Source organism: Arachis duranensis, chromosome 9 (genome assembly GCF_000817695.3).
Source record: "Arachis duranensis cultivar V14167 chromosome 9, aradu.V14167.gnm2.J7QH, whole genome shotgun sequence".
Lineage (NCBI taxonomy): Eukaryota > Viridiplantae > Streptophyta > Magnoliopsida > Fabales > Fabaceae > Arachis > Arachis duranensis.
This window is the reverse complement of record NC_029780.3, coordinates 48,987,416-49,012,181: the sequence shown is the minus strand read 5'-3', so window position 1 is coordinate 49,012,181 and position 24,766 is coordinate 48,987,416. Positions and strand designations below refer to the sequence as shown.

The 24,766-nt window shown below is 41.6% G+C and overlaps 1 non-coding gene across 1 annotated transcript; it reads right to left on the bottom strand.

The window, feature by feature from the left end:
- Positions 1 to 22,739: 22,739 nt before the first annotated feature.
- Positions 22,740 to 22,843, bottom strand: LOC127741819 (small nucleolar RNA R71). Its single transcript, XR_008003024.1, has one exon. It is a non-coding gene; the product is annotated as a small nucleolar RNA R71 (small nucleolar RNA).
- Positions 22,844 to 24,766: the final 1,923 nt, after the last annotated feature.

Below are 24,766 nucleotides of genomic sequence, written 5' to 3'. Positions count from 1 at the left end.
TTGTGTCTTTATCAACATGTCGTCCACATAAACTTTCATGATTTTTCCGATGTGATCTGAGAAGACTTTATTCATTAGCCTTTGATAAGTAGCTCCTGCGTTCTTAAGACCGAAAGGCATCACGATGTAGGAGTAGTTTGCTTTTCCGAAGGTTGTATGTAGTGGTAGGTATCCGAGTGGTCGAACCGGGGTATCTCCTAGCCCAAACAGGCTATTTGGATATGCTTTAAGTTCTTTTTCTTCCAAGCCGAGTTTATCAAAGGCTGTTTTGAATAAGATGTCGGCAGAACTCCCTTGGTCTATTAATGTACGGTGTAGGTTGGCGTTTGCCAATATAATGGTGATAACCATGGGATCATCGTGTTCTGTGATGATGCCGGATGCGTCCTCTTTAGTGAATGTTATTGCCGGAATGTTGAGTGCTTTCTCCTCTTCATCGACATGATATACTTCTTTGAAATATCTTTTGCGAGAGGATTTCGAGATCCCTCCTGCTGTGAATCCGCCGTGTATCATGTGAACATGTCTTTCTGGTGTCCGAGGTGATTGTTCTGTTCGTTCGGTATCTTCATCCCTTCATCTCTTTCTTTGATCATCTCGTGTGGCCAGGAATCGATCTAATTTTCCTTCTCTTACCAATTTTTCTACGATATTTTTAAGTCAAAGAATTCATTTGTGGATTGTCCTCGGACTTGATGGTATTCACAATATTCCTTTCGGTTTCCTCCTCCCCTTTTGCCTTTGAGCGGCCGTGCTTGGGAGACTTTTTTCGTATGGCAAACTTCTTTGTATATCTCGACCAGGGATGCTCTGAGAGGGGTGTAGTTATGGTATTTTCTCCCCTTGTCGATCTTCTTTTCTTTTGGGTTCCTTGTCTTTGTCTCGGTAGGAGGCCCCCGATTTTGAGGTTTCTCCTAACTGAGCGTTTTCCTCCATGTTGATATACTTTTCTGCTCGCTCCTGCACTTCGTCTAAGGAGGTCGGGTACTTTTTTTATATAGATTGGCTGAAAGGTCCCTCTCGTAAACCATTGATGAGTCCCATGATGGTGGCCTCCGTTGGTAAGCTTTGTATGTCCATGCATGTTTTGTTGAATCTCTCCATGTAGTTGCGGAGGCTCTCCCGATCTCCTTGTTTGATCCCTAGTAAACTGGGGGCGTGCTTGGCTTTATCTTTCTGAATGGAGAATCTGGCTAGGAATTTTTTAGCTAACTCATCAAAGCTTGAGATGGACTTCGGGGGTAGGTTGTCGAACCATCGGATCGCTGTCTTTGTGAGAGTTGTTGGAAAAGCCTTACAGCGAACAACATCTGGGGCGAGTCCGGGGGGCTTTTGATTTGTGATCGGCTTCCAGTTGCTATAGTTTTTCTTCCAACTCTCGACGTCGCCGTACCTCTCTTTGGAGATCTCTTCCAATTTCCCGTTGTTGTTGGGTTTCTTTTTCCAGTTTCTTTAGGCGATCCAGGAGCGCTTCTATTGCCCCTGAATTTGGTGAGTCTTTGTCTTTGTTGGTTTTTGGAGTGTTTTATAGTGTGACATCCACGTTTTTGTGCGGTGTCCGATCCTCCAAACCTGAATCGTGGCCATTGTCATGGTCGTCCGCCATGGTGATAGGATGACTTCCAGGTTCCCCGGCAACAGCGCCAATGTTCCGAGGGTTACCTGAAACTGGAGGTCGATCTCGGATGAGATCTTCGGTACTGGTCGGTGCTAACGTGTCTGGCTGGTGAGAGATGGCCGGAGCTGTTGTGTCTGACTTGTTGAACTTGTTGGTGGTGCTGATTCTTTTGTCCCCGGAGGGTGGGGGGTACCTGCAAGGGACTCCGATGCTTAAGTTAGCAAGGGTATTAAGCAGGTATTGTGTAGAATCAGAGTAAGAGTTATACCTGGGTGCTCCAGTGTATTTATAATGGTGAGAAGTGACCTTTCTAGATAAGATAAGTTAGTTATCTTATCTTATCTTTAGGTGAGGTCAGCTTATCTTCAACAGAACCGCCTTTATCTCTGTAGGCTGGGATTGCCTCTGGATTTGGGTCATGTTCCTCTATTTGGGCCCTTTATTGGGCTTTCCTGTCGATTTGGCCGAGCTCTTTTGAGAAGAGGTCGGATAGTCTGACCTCAAGAGGTCGGTCGCCTTGTCGCTAAACATCCCGGTTCGGTCTGCTCGACCCAGGGTATGAACACCGGGGTATATGGCAGACCTCATATTCCCCGAGTTGTCCGAGCTGTTCCTTGGTTTTCTCTATGTACTTTTTCATAGTGGGATCATTGGCTTGATAGCTCCCTGTTATTTGTGAGGTAATTACTTGTGAGTCGCTAAAGATGACAAGCTTTTGAGCTCCTACCTCCTTAGCCAGCTTCAAACCAGCTAGTAGTGCCTCATATTCGGCTTGGTTGTTCGAGGCAGGGAACCCGAATTTGAGAGAAAGTTCAATTTGGGTTCCTTGATTGCTTTATATTATCACGCCTGCGCCACGTCCAGTTTTGTTTGAGGAACCGTCTACGTAGAGATTCCACTCTATAGGGATTTTCGGGGTGTTCGTAAACTCTGCAATGAAGTCGGCCAGGTATTGTGATTTGATGGCTGTTCGAGCTTCATATTGAAGGTCGAATTCGGATAATTCAACTGCCATTGCAAGATTCTTCCTGCAAAATCCATTTTTTGTAGAATGCCTTTTATGGGCTGGTTGGTCTGAACCCTGATACTGTGGGCTTGGAAATATGGGCAAAGTCGTCGAGATGTTAGTATGAGTGCATAGGCAAATTTTTCTATTTTTTGATAGTTCAATTTGGACCCCTGTAGTGCTTTGTTGATGAAGTATATGGGTTGTTGTTCGTTGTCATCTTCTCAGATCAGTGCCAAAGCTACTGCTCGATTTCCTACCGTGAGGTACAATACAAGCGGTTCTCCTTCCCGTGGCCGGGTTAGAATAGGTGGTTGTCCTAGGAATCTTTTGAAATCCTAGAAGGCTTGTTCGCACTCTGCCGTCCATTCAAACCTCTTTCCCATCCGCAGGGTGGCATAGAAGAGGAGAGATCTTATTGCTGATCCAGCTAATAATCTGGACAAGGCTGCCAATCTTTCATTGAGTTATTGTACCTCTTTAACACATGTCGGACTCTTCATGTCTAGTATAGCTTGGCATTTGTTCATACCCTGGGTCAAGCTGTCTGACCCAAAATGTTTAGCGACAAGCCGACCGACCTCTTCAGGTCAGACTATCCGACCTCTTCTCAGAGAGCTCGTCCAATGCCCGACTTCTTCTCAAAGAGCTCGGCCAGATCGCCAAAGGAGCCCAAAGCAGGCCAAAACGAAGGAACACAGCACAATCTAAAGGCAGCTAAAACCCAGAAAGATAAAGGCGGTTCCCTTGAAGATAAGATGAGTTCACTTAAAGATAAGATAAAGAAAAGATAAGATAACTAACTTATCTTATCCACCGGAGGCCACATCTCACCATTATAAATACACTGGAGCACCCAGGTATAACTCATACTCTGATTCTACTCAATACCTACTTAATACCCTTGCTAACTTAAGTATCGGAGTCCCTTGCAGGTACCCCCCACCCTCCGGGGACGAAGGATGAGCACCACCACCAAGTCCAACAAGTCGGACACACCAGCTCTGGCTGCCGTACACCTGCCGGACACGTCGGCTCCGACCAACACAGAAGATCTCATCCGAGATCGACCTATAGTTTCAGGTAACCCTCGGAACATTGACGGCGTTGCCGGGGAACCTGGAAGTCATCCCACCACCATGGCGGACAACCATGACAACGACCACGATTCAGATCTAGAGGATAGAACGCCGTACAAAAATGTGGACACTACACCAAAGGATACTCCTCAACTTAACAACGAAAAGGATTCTCCAAATGCGAGAGCCATGGAGGCACTTCAAGACCGTTTAAAACAACTGGAAGAAGAAGCCCTACATCAACGAGAGGCTGAAAAAGACCTACAAAGGGAGATAAAGCAACACCGGGAATTGGAGGACAATTTCCTAAAACTCGAAGCCGATCTCAAGGCCAAAGCTAATCGATCCTCTCATGAGGATATCTCCTGCAAGGACAAAGATCCATTCACCAAAGAGATCATGAAAGCTAAAGGTCCCAAAAGAATTCAAAGCTTCAGACATGACCCCGTACGACGGCACATCAGATCCAAGCCGTCATCTTAGCAATTTCAGAAGCAAGATGTATTTCACGGAGGCCTCAGATGCAATCCATTATTCTCCATCCAGAAGGACAAAGCCAAACACGCACCGAGCCTATTAGGGATCAAGCAAGGAGATCGAGAGAGCCTTCGCAACAACATGGAAAGATTCAACAAAACATGTATGTGCATACAAAGCCTGCCAACAAAAGCAACTATCAGGGGCCTCATCAATGGTCTACGAGAAGGACCTTTTAGCCACTCAATATCCAGGAAGCACCCAAACATCTCTAAACGAGGTACAAGAAAGAGCAGAGAAGTACATCAACATGGAGGAAAACTCTCGACTAGGAGAGATCTCAAAAACCAAAGATTCCTACTCCTCCCGGGATAAGGATAAAGAGTCCAAGAAAAAAGAAGATCAAACATGGAGAGAAGCCTAGAAAATACCACAATTACACCCCTTCGGGTGTCTCTTGTGGATGTCTACCGAGAAATATGCAATACTGAGAAGATCCCACCACCTCGCCCAATCCAAAACCAAAGAGGTCGGACAAAGTTGAAGGTCCACCTCACACCAAAGAGGTCGGACAAAGTTGAAGGTCCACCTCACACCAAAGAGGTCGGAAGAGTTGAAGGTCCACCTCACACCAAAGAGGTCGGAGAAAATTGAAGGTCAACCTCACACCAAAGAGGTCGGACAAGTTGAAGGTCCACCTCACACCAAAGAGGTCGGACACGAGTTTAAGGTCCACCTCACACCAAAGATATCGAGCGAGTTTAGGGTCCACCTCACACCAAAGAGGTCGGACAAATTGAAGGTCAACCTCACACCAAAGAGGTCGGACAAGTCAAAGCTCAACCTCACACCAAAGAGGTCGAACGAGTTGAACGTCCACCTCACACCAAAAAGGTCGGACGAGTTGAAAAGGACAACGGAGTACGAACAAGCCTTCCGAGATTTCAAAATTCTTAGGGCAATCACCTATTCTTTCCAGACCACGGGAAAGTGAAGAACTCATTATACCTCGCAGTGGGAAGTCAGGCAATAGCCTCAGCACTAGTCAAGATGAAAGTGGGCAACAACCCGTCTACTTCATCAGCAAAGCTCTCCAAGGGACCGAACTATACCATCAACAGATAGAAAAAGTTTGCCTACACCCTCATACTCACCTCTCGATGACTCCACCCATACTTTCAAGCTCACACTATCAGAGTTTGGACCAACCAGCCCATAAAAAGACATCCTACAGAAAACAAACTTAGCTGGAAGAATCCTACAGAGGACAGCTCGGATAATTCGGGGGACCCTGGACAAAACCAGAAAACATCTTGGACAATTCGGGGGACCCTGGACAAAAACAGAAAACAGCTCAGACAAATCGGGGAAAATGAAGTCCGACACATAGAAACATAGAATGCCCGAGCTAATGCACTTTCAAAACTAGCCAGCACCAACAGCTCGGACAATTCGGGGATATGAGGTCCGACACATACCTCGGGAGCAGAATGCCCAAGCTGATGCATTTCCAAAACTAGCCAACACCAAACTAAGGGGCAATAACAGAAGCCTCATCTAGGCTACATCACAAGACCACAACAAGTCAATCTCAGGGATGTACTCAGGGTCAGCCACAGTAACACGCATTAAAAAACTATGGAATCCAGCCAATTAAACATGTCGTCTGGGATCTTAGTATACATCTCAAATACATAGGTCAACTATGGGGTTACTACCAAACAACTCGGGCAACAACTCGAACAATAACAGCAAAATATCAAGTGTCAGATACAACAGTAAAAGGGAAACCATAGGACTCACACGAAGGTCCAGGGGCACCCTTTGGAGGCAACAACGGAGCAAAAACCTAAATACAAACTCAAAGCTTTACATCAAAAAGCATGCCAACTTCCATATTGCCCCACCAGCGGAGCTCATCAGTGTAACATCACCTTGGCCGTTCGCAAAGAGGGGACTCGACCTCCTCAGACTATTTCCCCAAGGATTGGGACCAGTCAAGTTCCTCATTGTAGGGGTGTTCATAAAATGGATTGAGGCAGAGCCCCTAGCTAATGCCACTGCTCAAAGAAGTCAGAAATTCTTGTACAGAAACATTATTACCAGCACCAATTCACATCCGTAGAACACCCACAAGCCAATGGACAAGCAGAAGCTGCCAACAAAGTCATACTAGCTAGGTTAAAACAGAGACTACAGGACACAAAGGGAGCTTGGGCTGAAGAGCTCCCACAAGTCCTATGGGCATATCGGACAACTCCACACTTCACCACGGGGGAATCACCCTTCCGATTGATTTACGGAATGGAGGCAATGATCCCAGTAGAGATTAAAGAAGGATCCCCCAGAATGATCTTCTACAATGAAGAGGTCAACTCCCAAATCCAAAGGAAAGAACTCGACCTACTTCCAAGAGCCCGAGAGAGAGCTCCGATCAACGAAGAGGCGTTAAAACGTCGAATGGCCTCAAGATACAATCAGAAGGTAGTACAGCGAAGCTTTGCCAACAACAACTTCATCCTAATCCGAAATGATATCGGAACAACTCGACCTGGAGAAGGAAAGCTAGCAGCCAACTGGAAAGGACCATACCAAGTTGTTCAGAAGAACTGGGGAAAGGTTGCTACAGACTGTCCGAACTCGAAGGGCAAGAGCTTCCAAGGTCATGGCATGCCTGCAATCTAAAAAGGGCGCCAGGCCGAGATCCAAAAAGATTGCCCAACCTAGAAAGGTAAGTACTAACATGTACACACTCTTATCTTTATATTATTGTGCCAGGCCGAGATCCAAAAAGATTGCTCGACCTAGAAAGGTAAGTACTAACATGTACACACTCTTATCTTTATTTTAAAAGATTGCAGATTCCCTAAAAAGTTTCCTACCAAGACGTCCGATCACGACAAAGTCGGCAAGATGAAAACCAAACTCATCGTCCGATTACAAAGCGACAAGTCGGCAAGGTGAAAACCAACTTCACCGCCCGACCACGATGAAAACTGAATTCATCATTTGATTTCGACAAAGTGAAAACAAAATTCACTGCTATACCAAGACGCATTAATCTGAAACGCAAATTTCACTGCCGGATCACGATAAGGTCGGCGGGGTGAAAACCAAATTCACCGCCCGATCATGATAAAAGTCAGGAAAGATGAAACCAGAATTCATCGCCCAATTTCGACAAGGTCGGCAAAAAAGTGAAAGCAGAGTTCATCGCCCGATTATAAAGCAACAGATCGGCAAAAAGTGAAAAACAATTTAACTGCACGATCACGATAAAGACAACCGTCCGATAAAGGTGAAAACGCGATTCACCCAAACGACGATCTAGAGATGACAACCATTTTCTACAAATCGGCAAAGATGAACACCAAATAATGTAAGAAGTTATCGAAAGTGATCTAAAAAAGAACCTGATGAGGTCTTACGGATCGCTAAAATAATAACTTAAGGACTGGTCAAACGTTAAGAAGTCGAACCAAGTCAACCCAAGTTATAAGTAAACCCTGGAAAGAGGTCTGGCCAACCCTATTAAAGAGGATTACTTTAACTTAGAAGGGCCTGACATAACAAAATCAGCCCAAAACAAAAAGTTATACAAGTAGTCCCTGAAAGAGATCTGACAAAGATCCAAGAAAGAGGACTACAAAAAATAACTTAAAGGAGACCGACATAACCAAGTCGAACTCCTACCACTAAAAAGTTATCAAAGTAATCCCTGAAAGAGATCTGACAAAGATCCAAGAAAAAGGATTACAAAAATAACTTAGGAAGAGACCGACATAACGAAGTCAGACTCCTACTACCAAAGAGTTATAAAAGTAATCCCTGAAAGAGACCTGACAAAGGTCCAAGAAAGAGGATTACAGACATAACTCAGAAGAGACCGACATGATGAAGTCGGACTCCTACAAAAATTTACAATGGTAATCCCTGAAAGAGACTTGAACAAAATAACTCGACAGGGCCCGACATGACGAAGTCGGCCCAAAATATAAAGCTACAAAGATAATCCCTAAAAGAGACCTGAACAAGGTCCAAGAAAGAGGATTGCCAAGCAACTCGACAGGGTCTGACATGACGAAGTCGGCCCAAACTATAAAGCTACAAAAGTAACCCCTGAAAAAGACCCAAATGAGGTCCAAAAAAGAGGGTTATAGCAACTTGGACCGACAAGAAGAAGTCGGACCAACGAAAGCTACAGCTTGGACCGATACGAAGAAGTCGTACCAATGAAAGCTACAGCTTGGACCGACAAGAAGAAGTCGGACCAACGAAAAACGTGCGCTAAAACGGACATAGCTCTGCCCAAAAAGCCACGGCTCTACGACAAGGCTATCAAAAACTGTTCAGAATGACTAAAAAGTGTTCTACAAAAACACTAAAAAGTCGTCGGACAAATTAGCTCCAAGGATCACCTTGGCCAAGCAGAAAGTGGACGAAACCATAAGTGATCAAAAGAGGTCGGACAATAAAGTACCGACACTCTACAAAGATCCACAAAAAAGAACAAAGACATCTCGCAACGGCCAGAGGAAGGCCAGAAATGCTTTGCTAAAAAATACGAAGTCTTGGAAAAGGACACTTCTTAAAAGGCAAAAGCACAAATCAAAGACGGAGCTAAAAAGTCATCCAAAACAAACTATAAAGAGGTTTCCCATTGGAACACTAACTAAAAAGTTGTTGGATTATGACTAAAAAACCCGAACAGCGAAGACAAACAAGTCAGAAGAAGGCTGAAAAAGTCCCCTCAACAAAGTAAAAGGGGCAATATCAGACTCGCACAAGGAGAAACTATTCAAAAGATCGACCAAAGTCAGGATGCTTGAGCACGACTTCCCCGAAGAGATCGAAACTCTGAAAGCACGGTCTCACGGAAAAGTCCGAACTCAAGCAGGGGCAAAGCCATACAGGTCGACGTCAGCTAAAGAAGAGGTGCAAGTATGATCTCAAAAAAGAACAAAGCCATAAAGGTTCGAAAACAACCTAAGGCTCAAAAATGCTCAGCCAAATGGGATACAACTCCACTCAAAGAAAGCACAATCTCAAACAGGGCTACGAACGTCATCCGAGACTAAAAAAGGTTCTACATAAAGAACACTTAAAAAGACATTGGACAATTCACTAAAAAGCTTGGATATCAAGCCACAGGGATAACTTCGCCAAAGCAGAGAGTTGTCAACACAAACATAAAGAAAGGCGTGATCCAGAAGGCAAGGGTAAAAACCCACACTACCACTCAAAAGAGGTTGGAACTGTAAAGTACCAAACCTCTAGAAAATCTACAAAGATTGCAAAGCAATGAAGAAACAAGCTAGACAGATGCTTGAGCACGACTTCCAAAAGAGAACAAAGCTCTGAAAAGCACAATCTCACGGAAAGATCGAACTCAAGCAGGGGCACTGTTCATACCCTGGGTCAAGCTGTTTGACCCGGGATGTTTAGCGACAAGCCGACCGACCTCTTCAGGTCAGACTATCTGACCTCTTCTCAAAGAGCTCGGCCAATGCCCGACTTCTTCTCAAAGAACTCAGCCAAATCGCTAAAGGAGCCCAAAGCAGGCCCAAAACGAAGGAACACAGCCCAATCTAAAGGCAGCTAAAGTCCAGAAAGATAAAGGCGGTTCCCTTGAAGATAAGATGACCTCACTTAAAGATAAGATAAAGATAAGATAAGATAACTAACTTATCTTATCCACAGGAGGCCACATCTCACCATTATAAATACACTGGAGCACCCAGGTATAACTCATACTCTGATTCTACTCAATACCTGCTTAATACCCTTGCTAACTTAAGCATCGGAGTCCCTTGCAGGTACCCCCCACCCTTCGGGGACGAAGGATCAGCACCACCACCAAGTCCAACAAGTCGGACACACCAGCTCCAGCTGCCGTACACCTGCCGGACACGTCGGCTCCGACCAACACAGAAGATCTCATCCGAGATCGACCTACAGTTTCAGGTAACCCTCGGAACAGCATTTATCTGGGTTTGCCTCGATTCCTCTTTGTGTGAGCATAAAACCCAAGAACTTGCCAGCCTCTACTGCAAATGTGTACTTTGCAGGATTAAGTCACATGCCATGCTTTCTTATGGTATTGAATACTTGGGCGAGGTCAGACAGTAGTGACTCCTCGCTTTGTGTTTTTACTAACATGTCGTCTACATATACATCCATTAGTTTTCCGATGTACTCTGTGAAGACTTTGTTCATTAACCTTTAGTAGGTAGCTCTTGCGTTTTTAAGTCCGAAGGGCATGACGATGTAATAGTAGTTTGCTTTGGGAGTGAAAAATGAAGTTTTTTCTTGATCAGGCAGATACATTGGGATTTGATTGTATCCTGAATAAGCGTCCATAAGTGAGAGGTACTTGTAACCAGAGGAGGCGTCCACCAGAGTATCGATACTTGGGAGTGGATAGGGGTTTTTTGGGCAGGTTTTGTTGAGATCAGTGTAGTGGATGCACATCCGCCACTTCCCATTTGATTTTTTCACTAAGACCACGTTGGCTAGCCATAATGGGTATTTGACCTCTTTGATGATTCCTGCCTCCAGTAGGGCTTGTACCTATTCCTCGACATCTTGGAAACTTTCTGGTCCGAGCTTTCTATGCCTTTGCTGTACTAGCCGAGACCCTGGATATATTGCCAGTTTGTGGCACATTAGCTTGGGGTTTATGCCTGGCATGTCTGCGGCTTTCCATGCGAAGAGCTCGACGTTATCCTTTAAGAACTGTATGAGGGACTTTTTTACATCTTCTTTAAGGATTGCGCCAACGTTGGTTGTTTTGTCCGAGACATCTCCAATCTGGACTTTTTCTATCTCGCCTTCTGGTTTTGGACGGAATTCTTCTCGACCTCGAACTCCTCCGAGTTCAATGGTGTGGATTTCTTCTCCTTTGCCTCTAAAGTTTAGACTTTTGTTGTAACAGCGGCGGGCCATCTTCTGGTCTCCTTTTATCGTAGCGATCCCTTCTACAGTTTGGAACTTCATGCATAGGTGTGGAGTTGAGACTACTGCTCCGAGCTGGTTTAGAGTTGTCCGACCTATTAAGGCATTGTAGGCTGAGTTCACATTGACCACGATGTAGTCTATGTTGAGGGTCCTAGACCGGTTCCCTTTTCCAAAGGTTGTGTGTAGCGAGATGCAACCAAGTGGTTGGATTGGGGTGTCTCCAAGTCCAAATAAGCTGTCCAGATATGCTCTGAGCTCTTTATCTTCTAGGTCGTATTTGTCGAAGGCTGCTTTGAATAAAATGTCGGACGGGCTTCCTTGGTCCACCAATGTTCCGTGTAGATTAGCATCGGCCAATATGATAGTGATGACCATAGGATCGTCATGTCCAGAGATGACGCCAGCTGCGTCCTCTTTAGTAAAGGAGATAGTAGGGAGGTCGGGTGCCTCTTCTCTTCCCTCGACGTGGTATACTTCTTTGAGGTGTCCTTTGCGAGATGATTCGGAGATTTCTCCTCCCGCGAATCCCCCATGCATCATGTGAACATGCCTCTTTGGGGTACGAGGCGGTTGTTCTGTTCGGCCAACCTCTTCATCTCTTCTTCTCTTTCTGGGCTCATCTGTCTTACTGGCTAGTTACCGATCTAATCTCCATTCTCTTACCAATTTCTCTATGACATTCTTCAAGTTGAATCACTCGTTGGTGGGATGTCCATATATTCGACGGTATTTGCAATATTCCATCCGATTTCCTCCTCCCTTTTTGTTTTTAAGTGGACGGGGTGGTGGAATCTTCTCCGTGTGGCATACTTCTCTGTAAACTTCCACAAGAGACACCTGGAGAGGGGTGTAATTATGGTATTTCTTAATCTTCTCTCTATGTGGATCATCCTTTTTCTTGGAATCTTTGTCTTTATCTCGGGAGGAGTTGGAGAATCTGGATTTTGGGGTTTCTCCTAGTCGAGAGTTTTCCTCCATGTTGATGTATTTTTCTTCTCGTTCTTGTACTTAATTCATAGATGTGGGATGTTTCTTTGATATGGATTGACTAAAAGGTCCCTCTCGTAGGCCATTGATGAGACCCATAATGGCTGCTTCGGTTGGCAGACTCTGAATGTCCAGACATGCTTTGTTGAATCTTTCTATGTAGCTATGAGGACTTTCCCGATCTCCTTACTTGATCCATAAAAGACTTGGGATGTGTTTAGTTTTGTGCTTCTAGATGGAGAATCTGGCTAGAAACTTTTCGGCTAAGTCATCAAAGCTTGAGATGGACCTTGGGGGCAGACTATCGAACCATTTAATTGCTGACTTTGTTAAGGTGGTCGGGAAAGCTTTGCACCGAGTTACGTCTAAGGCATTAGTGAGATACATTCTACTTCGGAAGTTGCTGAGATGATGGCTAGCATCTGATGTGCCATCATATAAAGTCATATCGGGAGGTTTGAAGTCTTTTGTGAATGGGTCTTGGTCCTTGTGGGAATTATCCTCGTGACTGGATCGAGTAATTTTAGTTTTGAGATCAGCTTCGAGCTTTTGGAACTTGTCTTCTAATTCGCGGCGTCGCCTAACTTCTCTTAGTAGGTCTTTCTTGGCTTCCCGCTGATATTCGACCTCTTTTTTGAGTTGTTTTAGGCGATCCTGAAGTGCTTCCATTGGTCCCGTGCTTGGGGAGTCCTTGTCTTTGTTAGGTTGAGAAGTATTGTATAGTGTAACCTCTACGTTCTTATATGTTGTTCAGTTCTCCACATCAGAGTTGTGGTCGTTGTCCATATTGTCTGCCATGATGATGGGATGACTTCCAGGTTCCCCAGCAACGGCGCCAATATTCCGAGGGTTACTTGAAACTGTAGGTTGATCTCAGACGAGATCTTTTGTACTGGTCGGAGCTGTTGTGTCCGATTTGATGTTGGTAGCCGGAGCCGCCATGTCCGACTTGTTGGACTTGGTGGTGGTGCTGATCCTTCGTCACCGGAGGGTGGTGGTATCTGCAACGGACTCCAATGCTTAAGTTAGCAAGGGTATTAAGCAGGATTTTAGTAGAATCGGAGTATGAGTTATACCTGGGTGCTCCCGTGTATTTATAATGTTTGTAGAGTGATCTTTCTGAAGATAAGATAGTTATCTTATCTTATCTTTGAGTGAAGACACCTTTATCTTTAGGGGAACCACCCTTATCTTTCTAGGCTTGAGCTGCCTTTGGATTTGGGTCGTGTTCCTTTATTTGGGCCTTCCTTGGGCCACTATTGTCGATTTGGCCGACCTCTTGGAGAAGAGATCGGAAATTCCAGCCTTGAACATGTCGGTCGCTTTGTCGTCGATTATCCCGGGTCAGACACCTCGACCCAGGGTATGAACACCATCCCTTGCATTGTGATAGCCGTGACTTCCATCCTTTTTGTCCTCTTCTCAATCTTCTTTTTTCTATTCAATTAAATCAATAAGGTATATTCATCATAAGGAACATTTTTCTTTCTGTCATAGCCGTGACTTCCATCCTTTTTGACATACTTCTCAATCACAATTGGTATATTCATTATATGGAACATTTTTCTTTCTATCATAAACTCCTAAAATGAAACAATGTATGATCCATCTATTCATAAATTTGATCCTATGAACAAAAATTGATTCCTCTGAAATTCAATGCATGTGCAGACACCAAACTTAATGTTTGGCTATATACTTCATCAAAATGAATAAGCATATATTCTAAGAAAGCTTGAAAAGCTATTTTAGAGTGTCTTCAGGCACACCAAACTTAGATATCTAGCATATGCTTCAAGACAGTGCATGCAATTTTTAGATATGTTCATGAGAATTCAAATTCATGCTAGAGGGATCATTGGTTATTGGATTTAAAACAAGACAAAAATCTTAAATCATAGGCTGCCTCCCAAGGAGCGCTCTTTTATTGTCATTAGCTTGACATTGGGCCTTCATTAGAGTGGTTGATGACTGTAGTGTCTCATCTTGTCTCTCCTCACTATGAGCTTCCTTCCAGTGCCTTTATGTTCAATTTCTGCATGCTCCAGTGAGAGTATCCTACTGATAGTGTAGTAGTCATCAGCTTGTTGGTTTGTTCCCAGCTATTGGCAGATTAATTGTACTTTATCTCCCTTTGAAAATCCCTCAGTTGGGATCTTTTTGTTCTTCCACCCCCTTTGAGCCTTTTTCTTTCTTTTCTTTCATTTTTGTGTTGAGCCTTCTTCTTTGACAGTGGACTGCATTTTGGAACTTTACTTCTCAGTGGTTAACACTTCAATTTCTTCTTGCTTTCCCTCATTACTCTGCTCAGTCTCCTTCTCCTTTTGTTCTACCTTGTTGCTTATTTCTTGATTTGGAAGGGAATCAATGAGTGTCTTGTTGGTTTCTTCCTTCCACTGCAAGTCTTCTTTGTTGATCTCCATGCAGCTTTTTTTTCATCAGATTGCTGTGTTTCCAAAAAAACACTCAGAGTAAGGCTTTCATCATGCATTCTTAGGGTCAATTCCCCTTGTTCTACATCTATAAAGCCCTTGCTATAGCCAAAAATGATCTTCCTAGTATGATGGAATCACCTCCTTCCTCATCTAGGTCCAGAATCACAAAGTCTGCAGGGAATATAAACTTATCCACTTTGACCAAAAGGTTTTCAATCACACCTTTGGGAAACACCACAGACTTGTCCACTAGCCCTAGTGACATCTGTATAAACTTTACCTCCTCTATGCATAACCTTTTCATCAGAGAATAGGGCATTAGATTGATGCTAGCTCTTAAGTCACACATTGCTTTATTGATGCTTATGTTTTCAAAGGTATAAGGTAGGAAAAAGCTTCCAGGGTCCTCTAGTTTTGGGGGAAGCCCTTTCTGGATTAATGCACTGCATTCTTCAGTGAGCAATATAGTTTCCTTCTCATGCCAACTTCTCTTTTATTGATAAGCTCTTTCAAGAACTTTGCATCCAGAGGCATCTGCTCTAATGCTTCTGCCAGAGGGATATTAATCTCCAATTTCTTGAAGACTTTAAGGAATTTAGGGAGGTGTTGGTCCTTGGTTTCTTTGTTGAACCTTTGGGGATACGGCAAGGGAGGTGTGAAAGTCTTCTCCACTTGCTTCTGTCCTTGAGATGGTACTTCTATTGCTTCCTTCCCTTTTGTTGAGATTTGTGGTTGCTTCTCTCCCTCTTCAGGCTTCTCTTAATCATCCCTCTCTTTGAGCTTCTCTGAAGTTTGCTTGTTTGTTGTCACTTCTTTGTTGTTGGATTCCTCTTTCTATGTTGACTTTTTGTTGCTTTCCATAGGCTTCTTGGTGCCTCCTTGTCATTAACCAAGGTTCTTCCACTCCTTAGTTGTATGGCTTTGTACTCTTCTTTAGGATTTGGAATGGTGTCACTTGGGAGTGAGCTTGATGGTCTTTCAATTACAACTTGCTTGGAAAGCTATCCAATCTGCCTTTCTATGTTTCTTATGGAAGCTTCATTGTTCTTGTTTGTGAGTTCTTGCTATTTCATCATTTTTTTCCATCAATATCTCCAAGTTAGAGATTCTCTAAGAGTCTTGTAGGATTTTTGGTTGGCTGTGAGCAGTTGAGGGTGGATGATAGTTGTTTTGGTTGGTGGCTAGGGTATTGGATGGATAATGGTTGGAATTGGGGTAGTTATTTTGGGGTTTTCTGTATGAATTTTGGTTATTGTTCTACTGGTTATAGTTCTGGTTATTTCTTGAGTTGTTTTAGTTTGAATTCCTTTGCCATGGCTGCTGGTTCTGGTTGTGGCTATCTCCCCATCTAAGGTTTAGGTGGTTCTTCTAGGATGGGTTATAAGTGTCACCATAAATTTCATTTGATCCAGAACCTTGGTTGTGCATGTAATTCACTTGTTCTTACTGTGGATCTTCACAAGCTTCTTCACTTTGCCCCCATGTGGTTGATGGTTGGCTTGTATTCACTGTTGCAACTTGGAGGCTATCAATTCTCTTGGCCATTTGCTTAAACTGTTGCTGAATTTGCTGCTGTATCACTTTGTGTTGAGCTAGGATTGTGTCCACTCCTTCCAACTCTAGCACTCCTTTCCTTTATGATGGTTGGAAATGCCTTTGATGAGCAAAGAAATATTGGTTGTTAGCCATCATATCAATGAGATTTTGGGCTTCTACTGCTGTCTTCATGAGTTGCAAAGAGTTTCAAGCTGAGTGGTCTAGTGCTTTTTGAGCCTTCAAAGTGAGTTCTTCATAGAAGTTTTAAAGTATGTCCCATTCATTGAACATTTCAGGAGGGCACTTTCTGATCAGGGTTTTGTATCTCTCCCAAGCCTCATAGAATAACTCACCATCCATCTGAGTGAATGTTTGGACCTCTATTTTGAGCCTGATGATTCTTTAGGGAGGATATAATTTGGCTAAGAACTTGTTTAGTAGATCTTTCCAAGTGTTGATGCTATCTCTTGGAAATGACTTCAACCATTGAGTAGCTTTGTCTCTGATGGAAAATAGAAATAGTAACAGCTTGTAAATATCAGGACGCACACCATTGGTTTTGACAGTGTCACAAATCCTTAGAAAAATGGATAAGTGTTGGTTTGGATCTTCAAGTGGGCCTCCTCCATAGGAGCAGTTGTTTTGTACCAAAGTGATGAGCTGTGGCTTCAATTCAAAGTTATTTGCATTGACATTGAGAGTAAGGATGCTACTCCCACAATGCCTTGGATTTGCAAACGTGTAGAAAGCCAAAACTCTTCTCTAAAGTGGATTTTTATTGGCCACTCCTTCTGGTGGGTTAGAATGAGAAGGATTCCCCTCCATTTCTTGATATTCTTCCTCAGGAACTTCTTCACCAATGACTCCCTTCCCTCTGGCTTCTCTTCTTATTCTTCTGAAAGTTCTTTCGTCAAGATCACCAGAGTTGGGAACCTCTCTTCTTGCCTCTGTCATACAAACAAAACACAAGAAACACACAAAACCAGAAAACCAGTAACACTTCACTCTATTGCTAGAGTGAGGTCTTGGTTAGCTTAAGCAAAAAAAAATCAAACAGTTAGTCGGTTAGTCAAAGATTAAAGAAAAAGAAAAGAAAAGTGCTTAATCTAGACCACCTCCTTACTTAATCATTGTCAATCTAATTCAATCCCTGACAACGGTGCCAAAAACTTGATGTATGGAAAGTGATCCAACATAAAACTCACCGGCAAGTGTACCGGGTCACATCAAGTAGTAATTACTCACATGAGTGAGGTCGATAATTGCATCCAACAGAAGCTAAATTGCATGAAATTTAAAGGGAGAGGGATAATTGACTGTAAATTAAAGGGCAGAGGATGTAAAGAAGCTGAATCTTGAAGTGCAAGTAATATAAATGATAGAAGCTTAGATTGAAAAAAATGTAAATAGCTAAAGCTTAGAGTGAAAGAAATGTAAATTACTTGAATTATAAAGGGCTTTGGGAGCTAGGATTTTAGAAATTAAACAAGAGAAAGTAAATGATAATCAATAGAGAAGTAAAGGATGAATTAAAATGCAGCAGATCTAAACAGAAAAGAAGAATTGCTTAAAGAAGTAAAATAGAAAGTAAATTCAGTTCAATTGCAATAACTAAAAGAGAAGTTGAAGATCTCAGGGGTTGAATGAGACTAGAGAATAAGTCTAGATCTCAATTCCTTCCTTGATCCAACAGAGAACAATTGCAGAAGAAGTAGAGATGAAAACAGCAAAGGAAACTTAGATCCAAATCACAATTCTTTGAAATTATGCAGAAAATAAACAATGAGAGATCTCAGATCAAGAATGAAACAGAATTCCTTCAATTCTCAATCCAAGATTCAAAACAAAGAATGAAGAGTGTATAAGTAAGAACAAAGAACAAGAGAACTCAATTCTCTCTTCCAATTCCCAAACCCAAAGCTCAAATCTCAAATTCAGCTCTCCAATGAAAATTTAAAGTGTCTAAAAATCCTACAAGGTAAGAAAAGGTAAAAAGTTTTCCTTTAAATCAAACTAACTTCTATTTATACACTTCCTATTTTTGGATTTTAGAATTTAGAGTGGGCTTTTTAATTTTGTGAAGATTTGAATTTAATTGGAATTTTGGTTGAATTTTGATAATGGGTCACACTCCCAGTAGAGTACTCGGTTCGCCAGGAGAGCACAGCATCCATGTTGCTTTGGCCTTCAAATGTTGCGTGACAAGCATTCTTGTCCATGTCAGGGTAGCGCTCGGGGAAGGAGGAGAGCGCAGCATCCAAGCCTTGGCCTTGTCAAGTCTTGATTCTCACCAAGCCTTCCGTGTCAGCCTCAATAGCGTGCCAATTTGTTGCGCTCCCAGCCCCTTGTCCGTGTCAATAGTGCTCGGTGACTGGGGAGAGCGCAGCTCCCTTTGTTGCATTTAATAAGGTCCTAGCTTTGAATCTTGCTGGATGCACTTCAGCCAATTTCCTTGTAAAATAAACAAAGGCAGCGCCTCCCCCTTGAGTGCAAGTCCCTGGTTCGAATCCTTGCTGAGCCTTTTTGCCTATTTTCTTTGTAAAGGAGTGTAGCACTCCTTCCTTACTCTTCATGAAGTTCCCTGGTTCGAACCTTCACCAAACCATTTTGGCTAATTTCTTTTTGCAAGTAACGTTTCTCTTGTCCCTTGGCTCATGGGTTCAATTCTTTGTGGCTTCACTAGCAAATATTGCTCCTTGCATTTATTTTGGATGGAGCCCGATAAAGTTAATTGTGTTAACCGAGCATTGTGAGTTTTGCCTTGCTTCCTTGGTGCTCGGTTAACAAGGAGAGCGCAGCTTCCTTGCCCCTTAATTTTTTGGCTTTGGGTAGGGCTCTCATAGAGAGCACTGAGCTCTTTAAGAGAGCGCTATGGCTCTTCTCCCTTGATGTGCCACGCTTTTATTTCCTTTGGCTACGCTTCATTGGCCACGCTTTCTTGTTTCTTTCTTTTCTTCACCTACAAGTAATTAAAACAACCAATCAAAGTATCACCAAATTCACAAGGTTTATAAATCATTCAAAAAACAATTAATTTTAGCTTAAACCTCATGATTTTGTGTCAATTAAAGGATGGTTGATTGATTCAACAAAACCATGCAATTCCACTCCAAATCACTTACTTATAATGCAAGAAAGTGCATTAAACCTAATGAAACAAGTGAAAAATGCTTGAAAAGCTAGCATAAGATGACTTGTCATCAATTACTTAACAAAATGGATTGAGGAAAAGCCCATAGCTAATGCCACTGCTCAAAGAAGTCAGAAATTCTTGTACAGAAATATTGTTACAAGGTGTGGGGTTCCTTACTCCATTGATGAGCGGATAATTTATACGCTTTTTGGCATTGTTTTTAGGTAGTTTTTAGTAAGTTCAAGCTACTTTTAGGGATGTTTTCATTAGTTTTTATGTTAAATTCACATTTCTGGACTTTACTATGAGTTTGTGTGTTTTTCTGTGATTTTAGATAATTTCTGGCTGAAATTGAGGGACTTGAGCAAAACTCTGATAGGAGGCTGACACTGCTGATGCTGTTGGAATCTGACCTCCCTGTACTCGAAATGGATTTTCTAGAGCTACAAAACTCTAAATGGCGCGCTCTCAACAGCGTTGAAAAGTAAACATCTAGAGCTTTCCAGCAATATATAATAGTCCATACTTTATTCTGGAATTGACGACGTAAACTAGCGCTCAACGCCAGTTCCATGCTGCTGTCTGGAGTAAAACGCCAGAAACACGTCACGACCCGGAGTTGAACGCCCAAAACTTATGCATCAATTACTTACTTCTGTAAACCCTAGTAGCTAGTCTAGTATAAATAGGATAATTTACTATTGTATTAGACATCTTTGGTCTCAGTTTTGTTTTATTCTTCATCTTAGGAGACTATTGATCACGTTTTGGGGGCTGGCCATTCGGCCATGCCTGAACCTTTCACTTATGTATTTTCAACGGTGGAGTTTCTACACACCATAGATGAAGGATGTGGAGCTCTGCTGTACCTCAAGTTTTAATACAATTACTACTGTTTCTATTCAATTCTCTTTATTCCTATTCTAAGATATTCGTTGCACTTCAACTTGATGAATGTGATGATCCGTGACACTCATCATCATTCTCACCTATGAACGCGCGTGACTGACAACCACTTTCGTTCTACCTTAGGCCGGGCGTATATCTTTTGGATTCCTTAAACAGAATCTTCGTGGTATAAGCTAGATTGATGGCGGCATTCATGTGAATCTGGAAAGTCTAACCTTGTCTGTGGTATTCCGAGTAGGATTCCGGGATTGAATGACTGTGACGAGCTTCAAAATCCTGAAGGCTGGGCGTTTGTGACAGACGCAAAAGAATCAAGGGATTCTATTCCAACCTGATTGAGAACCGACAGATGATTAATCGTGCTGTGACAGAGCATTTGGACCTTTTTTACTGAGAGGATGGGATGTAGCCATTGACAACGGTGATGCCCTACATACAGCTTGCCATGGAAAGGAGTAAGAAGGATTGAAGGAAGAAGTAGGAAAGTAGAAAAAGAAAGGGCACAGTATCTCCATATGCTTATCTGAAATTCCCACAATTAATTTACATAGGTATTTCTATCCTATGTTATTTATCTTTATTTTCTGCTTATTATTTATTATTATTCGAAAATCCATAATCAATTATAATCCGCCTGACTGAGATTTACAAGATGACCATAGCTTGCTTCATACCAACAATCTCTGTGGGATCGACCCTTACTCACGTAAGGTTTATTACTTGGATGACCCAGTACACTTGCTGGTTAGTTGAACGGAGTTGTGTCCACACATAGCAAAGAGCCATTATAATTATTCCATACAACAACAAAGAATACAACATTGATGATCACAATTTCATCCACCAAGTTTTTGGCGCCGTTGCTGGGGATTGTTCGAGTATGGACAACTGACGGTTCATCTTGTTGCTCAGATTAGGTAATTTTCTTTTCAAAAAAGTTTTCAAAAATTTTTCTTTATTTTCGTTTTTCTAAAGAATATTTTCGAAAAAAATTAATAAAAATACAAAAAAATCATAAAATAAAAAAAATCAAAAATATTTTGTGTTTCTTGTTCAAGTCTTGAGTCAACTTTTAAGTTTGGTGTCAATTGCATGCTTTAAAAAAAAATTTTCTTGCATTTTTCGAAAATTCATGCATTGATGGTGTTCTTCATGATCTTCAAGTTGTTCTTGACAAGTCTTCTTGTTTGATCTTGATGTTTTCTTGTTTTGTGTTGTTTGTTGTTTTTCATGTGCATCTTTGCATTCATATTTTCTAAGCATTAAAGATTTCTAAATTTGGTGTCTTGCATGTTTTCTTTGCATAAAAAATTTTTCAAAAAAATATGTTCTTGATATTCATCATGATCTTCAAAATGTTCTTGGTGTTTATCTTGACATTTGTTCTTGGTGTTCATCTTGACATTCATAGTGTTCTTGCATGCATTCTTTGTTTTTATCCATAAAGAAAAGAGAAAAACACAAAAATGACGTTTTTAATTTTTCTCTCTTTTCATTAAAAATTCAAAAATAAAAAAAATATCTTTTCCTTAAAAATATTATCTTTTTATCTTATCTATTTATCTTATCTTTTTATCTTATTTTTTTTAAAATTTTATCTTTTTTCAAAATTTGATTTAAAAAAATATCTTATCTAACTTCTTATCTTCTTATCTTTTCAAATTTAATTTTAATATTTTTTTTTCAAACTAACTATTTGACTTTTTGTTTGTTTCTATCTTTTTCAAAACCAACTATCTACCTATCCCTCCCTAATTTTCGAAAATACCTCTCTCTTTTTCAAAATTTCTTTTAAATTTTAATTTTAATCATATCTTATCTTTAATTTTTGAAAATCACTAACCACTTTTTCAAAATTATTTTCGAAATTCTATCCCTCTTCTCCTTCTATTTATTTATTTATTCACTAACACTTTTCTTCATCTCTCTCCATCTCAGATCACCACCTCTATTCTTACCCATTCTTCTTCACTCTTCTTCCCTTTCTTCTTCTACTAACAATAAAGATCCTCTTTACTGTGACAAAGAGGATTCCTCTTTCTTTTCTTGTTCTCTTTTTCCCTATATGAGCAGGAACAAGGAAAAAGGCACTCTTGTTGAAGCTGATCCAGAACCTGAAAGGACTCTGAAGAGGAAACTAAGAGAAGCTAAATTACAACAATCCAGAGGTAACCTTTCTGAAATTTTCGAACAAGAGAAGGAGATGGCAGCCGAACCCAACAACAATAATGCAAGGAGAATGCTTGGTGACTTCACAAAACCAACGTCCAAATTTGATGGAAGAAGCATCTCAATTTCTACCATTGGAGCCAACAATTTTGAGCTTAAGCCTCAACTAGTTGCTTTAATGCAACAGAACTGTAAGTTTTATGGACTTCCATCTGAAGATCCTTACTAGTTTTTAACTGAGTTCTTGCAGATTTGTGAGATTATTAAGACAAATGGAGTAGATCCTGAAGTCTACAGGCTCATGCTTTTCCCTTTTGCTGTAAGAGACAGAGCTAGAACATGGTTGGACTCACAACCTAAAGATAGCCTGGACTCTTGGGAAAAGCTGGTAACGACCTTCTTGGATAAATTCTTTCCTCCTCAAAAGCTGAGCAAGCTTAGAGTGGATGTTCAGACCTTCAAGCAAAAAGATGGTGAATCCCTCTATGAAGCTTGGGAAAGATACAAGCAGTTGACCAAAAGGTGTCCATCTGACATGTTTTCAGAATGGACCATATTAGATATATTCTATTATGGTCTATCTGAGTTTTCCAAGATGCCATTGGACCATTCTGCAGGTGGATCCATTCACCTAAAGAAAACACCTGCAGAAGCTCAAGAACTTATTGACATGGTTGCAAATAACCAATTCATGTACACTTCTGAGAGGAATTCCATGAATAATGGGACGCCTCAGAGAAGGGAGTTCTTGAAATTGATGCTTTGAATGCCATATTGGCTCAGAACAAAGTGTTGACCCAGCTAGTCAACATGATCTCTCAAAGTCTTAATGGATGGAAAAATGCATCCAACAGTACTAAAGAGGCAGCTTCTGAAGAAGCTTATGATCCTAAAAACCCTGCAATGGAGAGGTTAATTACATAGATGAACCTTATGGAAACACCTATAACTCATTATGGAGAAATCATCCAAATTTCTCATGGAAGGATCAACAAAAGCCTCAACAAGGCTTTAATAATGGTGGAAGAAATAGGCTCAGCAATAGCAAGCCTTTTCCATCAGCTTCTCAGCAACAGACAGAGAATTTTAAACAGAGCCCCTCTAACTTAGCAAATATAGTCTATGATCTGTCTAAGGCCACCTTAAGTTTCATGAGTGAAACAAGGTCCCCCATCAGAAATTTCGAGGCACAAGTGGGCCAGCTGAGTAAGAAAGTCATTGAAACTCCTCCCAGTATTCTCCCAAGCAATACAGAAGAGAATCCAAAAGGAGATTGCAAGGCCATTGAAGTAATCAATATGGCCGAATGCACAAGGGAGGAGAAGGACGAAAATCCTAGTGAGGAAGACCTCCTGGGATGTCTCTCAAGCAAGAAGGAGTTACCCATTGAGGATCTAAAGGAATCCGAGGCTCATATAGAGACCATAGAGATTCCACTAAATCTCCTTCTGCTATTCATGAGCTCTGAAGACTATTCTTCCTCAGAAGAGGATGAAGATGTGATTGGAGAGCAAGTTGCTTAATATCTAAGAGCTATCATGAAGCTAAATTCCAAGTTGTTTGGTAATGAGACTTGGGAAGGTGAACCTCCCTTGCTCATTAGTGAACTAGATACATGGATTCAAAAAACTTTACCTCAAAAGAAACAAGATCCTGGTAAATTCTTAATACCCTGTACTATAGGCACCATGACCTTTAACAAGGCCTTGTGTGACCTGGGGTCAGGCATAAATCTTATGCCACTCTCTATAATGGAGAAACTAAGGATCATTGAGGTACAGCCTGCCTTATTCTCATTACAATTGGCAGACAAGCCAGTAAGACAACCTTATGGATTAGTAGAGGACGTGTTAGTAAAGGTTGAAGGCCTTTACATCCCTGCTGATTTCATAGTCTTAGACACTAGGAAGGAAGAAGATGAATGCATCATCCTTGGAAGATCCTTCCTAGCCACAGCAGAAGCTGTGATTGATGTTAGAGGAGAATTAGTCCTTCAATTGAATGGGGACTACCTTGTGTTTAAAGCTCAAGGACCTTCATCTGCAACCATGGAGAGGAAGCATGAAAAGCTTCTCTCAGTACAAAGTCAAGAAGAGCCCTCACAGTCAAACTCTAAGTTTGGTGTTGGAAGGCCACAACCAAACTCTAAGTTTGGTGTTGAATCCCCACAACCAAACTCTAAGTTTGGTGTTGGGATTATACAACATTGACCTGATCACCTTTGTGGCTCCATGAGAGGCCACTGTCAAGCTAGTGACATTAAAAGAGCGCTTATTGGGAGGCAACTCAATTTTTATTTATCTAATTTTAATTTTATTTTATTATTATTTTGTGTTTTATTAGGTTCATGATCATGTGGAGTCACGAAAAAATTATTAAAATTAAAAACAGAATCAAAAACTGTAGAAGAAAAATCACACCCTGGAGGAAGGACTTACTGGTATTTAAACGCCAGTAAGG